Consider the following 10071-nt stretch of genomic DNA (forward strand, 5'->3'; position numbering starts at 1 on the left):
TTTTATTAAAAAATTTGCTCGAAGTTGCGCGAACGCATAATCCGAATTGCTTTTAGAAATGTAATTAGGTCACGCGAACGTATCCCTAATTACACAAAATATTCTTGATGGTAATATAAAATTTCTACAAATATTTATTATATCCATCTATTTTAAAATATGAAAGTCATGGGAAATCACCGATTGGGACGCCTCCAAATTTCTTGAAAAGAAATCAAAATTTATTAGGTGTTGACCACAGGTTATATTTTAAACGTATGAATTATATACCTCAAAACTATTTAAATTTAAAGAATTAATGATATGAAAAATAAATAACGTGCAACTAAATTTACCATTTTTATCGTGAATACAGTATCCATATTTTGTTTATGTATTTTTAGTACTTGATAATTATATGCACAATTTATTTGTTATTTTCCTAGGCTTAAGACTAAGTGTATATGTTTGAAAAAAGCGAATTACGTGCAAAACTAGGAAAGAATTAATTGATAAGCAAACTAATAGTTTTCGAAGAATTTTCATTGTTCTATTCAGAGCGAACTCTAGTTTGTATATCTTTGACTTAAATGTTGCATTTTAGTATTTATAAATCCGACCTTCTTCTACACAACTAGTTTTTAGTCCAAAGGTCAAATTATTTGGTTAATTTTCTTACGATGATTGAATTTGGGATAGGTAAAATTAAACCAAAATTTTTTTTCTCGGCTTATGCAAGCTATTTACAAATACTAAATCTACACTTTGTAAAATCATTGACATTATTTTATATACTATTTTTAAGAAATGAGTTAATCGCATTCCTAAAATAAATGGGCCATTTGTTATTAAGAAAGAGAACTAATCTACAAATTGATTTAATAAAATGACATTACATGTAACGTAATTATACATCTGAACCATCCGTAATATTCCAATATCTTAAACGTAACGGATTATATCAATTCACCTCTCACCTATAGTTATACACATAACAGTTATCATGCCATATACGAACAAGAAACAACTTACATCATCTAGCTTTAAACAAAAATCGGATGCTTGACGAGATATACTAGTAATGTGGTTCCTTGATATTTCCATACTATCCTATACTTAGCCAACAAGATTACAAAATTTAATTAATGGCCAGCTTTCTGCCGTGTTGCCTATCTTGACAATTCGAAAATAAATGTTACCACTAAACTTCAGAATAAATAAGATTACAGCAGAGTTTATACTACTCCAAAAGGCCAGTTGGCTAATAGCTCCCATGTCAAGTATAATACTACATTAGCTAACTAAAAAAACTGAAACTTAACTAATAGATTTAAATGACTAGAGGACATAATTGCAATTCCAAACTTCATTTATTTGCAATATTGAAGCTTTACATGACCTGAGTCTACAGATATATACCTGGAAATGAGGGTAAAAGAGGTAATATTTCAGCAACAGCAGCAACAGAAACCCAACAGCAGAAAAATGCTAATCAATTCAGCAGATTTGAACAAACCAGCAAGACCCGTGAAAACCAGACAAACAGTAGCAGAAATCTTAGGAAATTTCAGACTCAAACCAAACAATATCACCAAACAAACCCGGACAGATGCAAGGAAACAGTATTTCTGATTTTTAAAACTTAGGAAAGGCAAACTGAAACTCTCAATCTCCCAAAATCAGCCTTAACACTAACTTCTAATGTAAAATTATGTTTTTACTTTTCTGATTTTCTCCCTTTCTTTTTCTCTGTGTGTATATTTTGTCTCTCTTCTCTGTCTCCCTTCTCTTTTTTTTTGTATCCCTGAAATCAGTCCCAACACCCCCCTCTTATACAACTTATTTCCCCTTCCTTCAGCCTAATGCCCGGACCCTCTTTTTCTTTTCAAATCAGTTTTTTCCATTCAATCTGCCACTATAACTGCTTTTTCTAATTAATCTGCCACTAAGGACAACTTTTCCCTTAATTTCAGCCGCCCCCCCCCCTCCCAATCTTCTTTTGTTCCCCAGTATTCTTTAAACAAACACATTATTGAACCCTACCATTAGTTGTCTATTATCTTTACACAAACCCACTTAGGAATGTCTCAAATCAGTCCACTAACAAGTTTGAATATTCAGTAGCCCTTAAACAAGTATTTATGTAGTTTATTTTCCCCAAACTAACCCTTAACTACTTCTGAAAAATCTCAAAATACTGCCCCTAATACAAAATCAAAATCCAATACAAAACATATTTTATAATCTATTCAAACTTAATTATCAACACTAGTTTCTGATTGAACAGCTATAACCAAATCCTAAGGTTTTAATGCAGAAAAACATTAGATTTCCAATTCAGAACAATATTTACAGAATTTTAACTAATCGGGTAATTAACAATCAGAATTAAAACCAAACAGAATGTTGAATGATTCAGTCTATACAGACAGACTAATCAATGAAGCTTAATCAAATGATTGCATATTATAGCTGACATTGATCAGCAAACAATGAAAACAAGCAATTCAAATAATTTCAGGATTATTGCCAGAATCAAGGATTTAACGGAAACTAATTAATCGACAGTACTTATTAATCGACTGCACATTACAATTGACACTTAAACAAATTAGTAGCAAAGCAACTATCAAACAGTGTTATTGACGAATTTATAGACTAACGGGAATTAAGTAAGCGACGCAATTTAGGACTCGATTTCATCATTTATAACACATACAGTTAAGACGACTATAAATAACAGACAAAATTGGACCAAATAAAAGGTCCTTTGAAAATAAATAGAGTCAGTGTGACTTAACAACAACCAAAATCAACATAGTAAATAAACAGATACGTAAATAATGAAAACAAACACGAAGGAAAGAATAAAAATACCTCATAATAACAGAATCAATACGGACCCATTCTTTGAAACTCTGATTCGGACATTTTGAAATCAAACAGACCTTAGTCGAAGTATTCTCAACTGAAAATACTTCGATTAAGGTCGATTAGACCCCAACCTTCTATTCAATTTGGGCAGAATCCAAAATTTGGGATTTTAGGGTTCTTGAAGGTCTGATTTAGGGCTCAACCATTTCTGGTCAGATTCGAACCAAACCAAGTTTGGTTTGGTTACGAGTGAGGTTAGGAGAGTGACTGGTGTGGGTTTGGGGTGCATTGGGGTAGGTTTAAGTTATGCTCGAATCTTTGATTGAAGATTCGAGACGATGTAGGGTGATTCGAGGTGAACAACTAACAGATCTGTAACGAGGGCGGTTAGGGGGTGCTAAGGTGTTAATTAGGGACTGGTTGGTTTGGATCTGAGTTTGGCTCGAACCTTCAAATGAAGATTCGAGAAACTCCAGGAAGATTCGAGCTTAGTGGTTACCAGATTTGGATAGAGGATAGTCAGGTGGTCTTAGGGTGTTGGTTTGGTGACCGGCAGCGTTGTTGCCGCCGGGTTTCAGGCGAGGGGGAGCTAGGCCAGCTGGGGTTTGGGGGCATCGTCTTAGGGACGATGATGAACAGGAGAGGGAGGGGGGGTGTTTGGTTAGGGGGCTGGGGTATGAATTTAACTTATATAGGGGAGGGGTGGTCTGATCTCGTCCGTTGGATCAGGTAAGATCTACGGTTAGGATCAATTCTTTTAACTAAACGGTGCCGTTTTGGTTTTAGTGGGGATTGGGTCGGTCTCAGATGCAGGTGGGTCGGGTAAAGAGGACTGACCTGGAACCATCAGATCAAAAATCAATGAACGGCCCCGATTAAATTCAATCATACGACGTCGTTTGGTTTAATTAAAGATCTGAACTAGACCGTTGGATCTATTTGATCAACGGTTCAGATAAAAAATACCAATACGGCGTCGTTTGATTGTCTGGAAATTACCTGGATGGGCATCATCAAAACGACGTAGCTTTTGCCCTATACTACGTCGTTTGATGGTATTTTGGGTTGGCAGATCTGGGCTGGATAGGAGGTGTAACCTTTGGGCCTGATTTTCTTTTAAAAATTGGCCCAGTCCGAATCCTTCTTTATTTTTTGAATTCTTTTCTTTTTTGTTCTTTAATTTTCTGATTTAAATACAATTCCTAATTAATTGTAAGATCTAACTACAAATATTAATTAACACTTACAATAATTAACATGCAAATCAAAGAAGAAAAAAAAATGAAATCACATAAGGGCACATTTAAATGACAAAATTACAACAATTACATATTTTTGTGATTTTTCTTTTTGTAAAACTTGTTAATTCCTAAATTGAAAAACTAAATCCTAAATTCACATGCAACACATATTACATTATATTATTTTTGTATTTTTAAATGCATTAATAAAATTACACACGCAAACAAACAAGAAAACCGTACAATATTTCCTAAAAATAACACATAATTAAAGAAAAAATTTCGGGAGTTATTTTGGAGTAATTCGTTGGAGGCGAAAATCACGTGCTCACAGCAGGCGAACCTCGGGCTCGATCGTAGTCCTGCAGCCTCGAGTTACTGATATCCCCCCACCCCCGAATGCACCTTAGTGGCGAGAAATATACTTCTCCGATTTCAACGTATACAGAGAGACACAACATAACTTACGAGAGCACTGTCGTTTGACCTTACGGACACAGGCTTCAAACATGGGAAATAGAGTTGGATGAGAATGAAGAGAAGAAAGGAGTTAAAGGTTGTTGTAGAATGACTGAATCAAATTTTGATTCAAGAAAGCTTCCATTTATAGAAAGATGGCAGCATAACCGACGACGCAATCAGTGTCTTTGGGAAACGTATCAATAGGCACAACTAATGTTTTTTTGGAGATAGATCGGAGGCGATATTATCACTTTGAGAAAATAAACCGGCACTACATTGAATGCTTCTGGAAAGATGTACCCATGGGACATCTCGGTTATCACAAAGTATTACGTCATTCTAAGATACGCGGGGACTATCTGTATACGGCTAAAATCGGAGAGCCCGATTTTATGATTATTATGATATCTCGCAGCTCGTTTTCAAAAGGCTCGAGTCCAATTCGAGGTTTGAACATGAGTGTCCTATATGTTCGACCTCGGAGCAGAGTAAATTGAAGGCTATGATGAACGAGTGGGAGATTCCTAAGGCACATGATTGAAGCTGACCAAGTCTATTAGGCTAGTTCAAGCCCGTACCGTGGCATTAAATGGTTGTACGAGCCATATATCTTTGTAATGAATGCATTTGTATTATATTGGGACTCCCCCTGGTATATAAATAGGACCCTTGTCATTTTGTAAACAACATCACTTACAACATTCAATACAAGAATATTCTCTCTGCTCTCTAACTTAAACATATTCTCCTGATTTCATTACCTACATTTATTGCTTATATTTATTTTGTTCTATTTATTGTTCTTTATGTATTGCTCATTATTGACCATAAAGAGCCTTTGTCAGAGCTCTCAATATTGTTATCCCTTCATTGACTGCCCACACATCAGTATCAAGCTCGACCTCGAGGCCCGGTATAACTAGGCTCGAGGCCCCAATTCTCAGCCACTTGGTTTTCTTAAACATACTAGTTTCAAGTTCTTATCTCATTTCCTAGTCTCATACATAGAATATATTGCCAAAAAACTAGCATAAAAACAAATCACATATTCTTATAACCATAAAATCAAATCTAATTGTAATTACCATTTTCAAGATAAACAGTCATCTATTCCACTTCAAACTATGAAAAATGTGTATATTTTGAGACTTTAAGATGAAGTAACTAATCAAATGATGTAGTATTTTATGCATGATCTCCCTATTATCTAAATTGATCTAAATATGTCATCTCTTTATTCATGAGTGAGTTTGGGTAGAAGGAATCTAATATGCTTGCTCAATCGGGTTCACTCGGATGACCGCGGGTCGCGCACCCTAAGTTTGGACGCGACACTCTTTACTGTTAAAAACCTCCCAAAATACATATTAACACCCTTTATATATATATATATATATATATATATATATATATACACACACACACACAACTCAAGAAGAGTCACTGGACCGAATAGGGCATTCTCTGAAACTTGAGATCCTCCTATATTCTTGAACAACGACTTTTGGTTTTCCTCTTAAGTGCAAGACTTAGTCCACCAGATTCCATCCTCGATGAGTAACTCACCTTATTCCCTGCATTGTAGCTACCAATAGAGTTCCCTGGTATTGCGGCTTAAGAGCTACCATGTTAAACATGTCTGGTTTGTAACAAGTGTTCATCCTCTCTCAATCCGTTTTGAACCTTTTCCTTTGCCCTTTGGGTAGATTGTGTTGTTTTTTCCTTTTCTGATCGCCTTTTCGCCTGGACAATATGTTGGTACCATCTTTTCTTCGTAACTGAAATATTCAATCCCATTCCATTTTGCTCATAGTGCATAGTTGATAGCCATATTGTGCCACACACTTGTCTGCCTCCCATGAACTCATAGTATCATTGTGCCCGGTTTGTTGAGTTTATCATACCACAACTTCGCTACCAGTAGTCTCACTTTCCATTGTAATATATAGACATGAACTCCCTCTAGATCTTTTAGTTGATATTCAGTGTCATCCAAGTCGGTTGCATTACGGTTAGTCCTCTATACCTTCTATTAACACTTGTGCTCAAGGAGAGTCCATCATTCTGATACGAACGATTTTACGATAACCATGACCATCTCAATTTATAGATTTTCTTCCCATTTCTTCTCGCCTCTTTCTTCCTGTTAAGTGAATAGTTATGCACTCTTCCATATGTTATGTGGTCTTTTCCCTTAGTTGGGAATTTATATTGCTCACCTCTCGACACTTGTTGGGATATCAGTGGAAAAGTGTGTTCATCCGCATATCACTTAACACTTCCTTGCTTGTAAGATCCTTAATATGCTCCCCATCAAGTCCAAATGCACTCTTGGGTTATTATAGCATCAAATTTATCTCTCCCACTCGTCCCGCCTTTCTCAAAACCTTGGAACTTTGGTTAAATCGCAAATCCATGATTAACCTATTCTAAAAACTTGCAACCTTTCACATTTGACCTATAGTACTTCCTTGGGTTCCATTATTCCTGACCTTCTAACAAGTATAAAATCCTTTTACAAACATTACTCTTAGTTTCTAGGATCGTTAACGTTGTCATTCACATTTCCATGTGTGATGAATTTTTCTACCTTAACCCTCCACCTTCTTGGGGTACTAGTGGTCTATTATTAGCATATCCTTTCAGAGAATCACATTACCTATTATCACTTTCCTAGACTACATATGATTTCAACAAAATATTCAAACATCATAGCTACATGGCCTTACTCTTGTTTCATTGTATTTAAGAAGCCTCACTATGGCCCTTCCTCCCCCACTTGGGGGTGAATGTCCCGGATTTCAACACAAGTCTTGAATTTAGAAACTTCAGGGACGTATGTCTCATATCTCTAGCCCTCGTATATATATGTTCGACTATTAGGGAGATTTAAGTCGCCATGGTATTATCCCCATAAGTTCTCTACTCTTATTCAGCCATACGGGCTTGGGATTCTAATTCCTCATGTCAATACTTTAAGATTGTAATACAACTTCATACATTTCTGGATTCTTATGAAATTCATAGTACAAGGGTCTTCTCATTGTGGGTTCAATTGACTCTCCTTTCATAACTTCTTGTCTCCTAGGAGGGACTTACACTCTCATTATTAATCTCCTGGTCATGCCTTTCGTATATCACCTACTTATGTAACCAATTTTTTCTTACACCTTAGGATCATATACATGCTTCCCACACTACCCACATGTGCCATTTAAGCTTACGTATCATTTATCAAGTCAATGTCTCTTTGGGGGTGGGTAGTCACTTCTAACACCTTTCTCAAATAAAGTATGGTCGTGGTACTGTGTACTTATCCTATATGTCCATACCATTCGGTCAACATGATACATGTGCCATCGCCTTAATATTCAGGCCTTTGCCTATTTGTCATGTCATATGACAACATTACTAGGAATAGACGAAAGAGCATTTAAACTTACCTTGAACCTCAATGCATGAGTTGGAAGACAATCTTATAGTCATGCTTTAGCTCATGATCTAGAGTGCTTAAAAAGGGTAACATTCCTAAATGTCCATGTAGCCTCCAACTTATAGATGTAGTCGACAACACACCGATAAGAAGGACTCTACTAGACACGGCTCCGAGACATCCTAGGACACATTAAAATCTTAGGCTCTGATACCAAGTTTTTCATGCCCCAAACACAGGGGAGCGCGACTGGCGCTCAACTGAGTAAACCTGGTTAAACAAGCCTGTTGAATACTTTCTACCCAAACTCACCCATGATTTAAAGAGAATACATAACTTTTTTAATTAACAAATAAGGAGATCATGTATACAATACCAATTCATCACCATTAGTTACTTCATTTAGTAAGTCTCGAAATACACATATTTTCATGATTTAAAACGGAACAAGTGATCAAAACACAACATAACTTGTTTGACATTACCAGCAACCATATACAACCCACATGTCTACGGAGCCTCTAAAAGATACAAAAGAGTACTATGATAGTGGCAGCAACAAGGCCCCGGCTATACCTCAAACACAATACACAAGGAACAAAAGATACATGACCCTGGAATGAAGTGGGGCTCACCAAGTCTGCTGGGAAGAGTGTGTACTGCTATCACTGATCAATGACCCCTACTGTGGAACCACCTGCATCCATTAAAGATGCAGCGCCCCTAGAAAAAGGGATGTTAGTACCATCGAATAGCACTAGTATGTAATAACTAAACAACCTCTCAATAGGAATGAATAATATTACTGTTTATCTTGAAATATGGTAATTACAATTAGATTTGATTTTGTGGTTCTAAAAATACGTGATTTATTTTTATGTTATTTGTTAGAAAATAGACGCTAAGTGTGAGACTAGAAAATAAGGTATGAACTTGAAAATAATGTGTTTAAGCAAACCCAGTGACTGAGAATCGAGGCCTCGAGCCTGATTATACGGGGCCTCGAGGTCGAACTCGATACTAAGCAATGGATAACCGATTAAGGGCTAACAGTATTGAGAGCTTTGATGAAAGATCTTTATGACCAATAATGAGCAATAAATGAAGAACAATTAATAGAACACAATAAATGTAAGTAATAATTGTAAGTAGTGAAATCAAGAGAATATGCTTAGGTTAGAAAACAGAGAGGATGTTCTTATATTGAATGTTGTAAAATGATCTCATCCCCATTGCAAAATGACAAGGATCCCCTTTATATACAGGAGGGAATCTCAACATAGTACAAATGCATTTATTACAAATATATATGGCTGGTACAACCATTTAATGCCTCGGTACGTGCTTGAACTAGCCTAATAGACTTGGTCAGCTTTAGTCACGTGCCTTGGGAACTTCCTGTTAGTCCTTCATAGTCACTGATTTGTACTGCATTGAGATTAGTCATTGATAACCCTTGGGGTCGAGCCCCGAGCTGAACTTCGACCCTTCTAGGGGTGTTTTTAATGAGGTGCCTCAACGGTCACAAAATCGGACCCTCTGATTGTCGTATATAGATTGTCCTCGTGTATGCCTTTCTTTGCCTTGAGTTTTGACGTTTTGTCAATGATTAGCCAGATAAATTGGCTTCTCAGTAAAAACCTTTAGGTTTGTAGCTTGGCCCTGAGGCTTGTTGGGATGGCTTGTAGACTCTTACGTGTAGGGTTAGTATGACCTCTAATAAAGGCTGGCATCTGGGCTCTTACGCATTTGTCCTTAGGCATTTTTAGTTAATGGTTTCGGCCTCAGTCTCGGAGTCGGATGTCGACTCGAGCTCATTGACCCTTAAGTTTTTAAGTTGGCCCTTAGGCTCTTACGCGTTGGGTCGGTATGACCTCTTAACATAGGCTGGTGACAGTGGCTCTTACGCTTTGGGTCGATACGACCTTTAATATTATGTTGGCGACAGTGGCTCTTATGCTTTGGGTCTGTACAACCTTTTAATATAGGCTGGCGACAGTGGCTCTTACGCATTGTGTTGGTACAACCTTTTAGTATAGGCTGGCGACAGTGGCTCTTATGCATTGGGTCGGTACGACCTCT

This window comes from Nicotiana sylvestris, chromosome 2 (assembly GCF_000393655.2).
Source record: "Nicotiana sylvestris chromosome 2, ASM39365v2, whole genome shotgun sequence".
NCBI lineage: Eukaryota > Viridiplantae > Streptophyta > Magnoliopsida > Solanales > Solanaceae > Nicotiana > Nicotiana sylvestris.